The sequence below is a fragment of the Elephas maximus genome, chromosome 19 (genome assembly GCF_024166365.1).
Source record: "Elephas maximus indicus isolate mEleMax1 chromosome 19, mEleMax1 primary haplotype, whole genome shotgun sequence".
Classification (NCBI taxonomy): domain Eukaryota; kingdom Metazoa; phylum Chordata; class Mammalia; order Proboscidea; family Elephantidae; genus Elephas; species Elephas maximus.
The window spans coordinates 68,875,532-68,876,674 of NC_064837.1; positions in this window are offsets into that span (position 1 = coordinate 68,875,532).

Genomic DNA, 1,143 nt, shown 5'->3' on the forward strand with positions numbered 1-1,143 from the left:
GATATACCGGTATATGGAGACGGGGGGAATGATCTCCTCCTAAAGTCATCTGTCTCACCAGACTACCGATCAGCTCGGGTTTTTAAGGGGAAAGGGGTCATAAGTTTTAGGGACTTGTGGAATATGCACTCTCTTTCTTCTGTTTGGTTTCAGTGATCCTATCTCAAATCTGTTGATCTTTTCCTGCCATTATCCCATCAGCTGGGCGGGGGGGCGGTGGCTGACGCCATCCTTCTTATTTGACAGGCTTAGATCAATATCACTTGCTTTCCACAGTCTTAGAGGAAACATTGGTTAACCATTTGGTGAGCTAACAGCAGGATCTTACTTGGAGGCAGGGATGCGCTAGGGGAGGGAAAGGAGAGAAAGAAGAAAGAAGGAGAAAAAAAATAGGCTCAGGTACTGTTCAAGATCTGGCTGAGCAGCCTGTTTCAATAACATGTCCAAAGTAAGCTGGGTGAAGTCTCGCCATCCTCACTTCTAATGAGCATTCTGGCTGTAGTTCTTCCAAGACAGATTTGTTGGTTCTTCCAGTAGCCCATGGTATAATCAATATTGTTCGCCAACACCACAATTCAAATGCATCAGTTCTTCAGTCTTCCTTATTCATTGTCCAGCTTTCGCGTGTCTATGAGGTGGTAGAAAATATCATGGCTTGGGTCAGGTACACCTCGGTCCCTAAACACAAAAGGGAATCCCTCTCAGCACATTGACCGTCACTGCTAAGGCACGAAGCTTGTTCAAGATGCTTAAAGAAAAACCAAGACCAGACTACGATAGTGGGTTTAGTGCTCCCTCTGGGTGATTCAAGTGCCTCGAAGTTTTTTGCTGCATAATGTGAAAATGGTTGGTAAGCCTGTGGGTGCTGCTGCGAAGGAGGCAGAAGAATTTGTTGAAACCTTGGATAAACTAATTGCCGAGGGAGGTTATCTGCCCCAGCAAATTTTTAATATGGATAAAACCTCCTTATTCTGGAAGCGAATGCCCGAAAGGACCTTCATCCATAACATGGTGTTCGCTGAACGTCCAAATCACATAATGTCCTATTTCGCAGAAAGTATCATGGACATTGTATCTTCTTTGGTGAAGTGTCTATAAATCCTGTACACATTTTTTTTGAATTGGGTTGCGTACCTTATTATT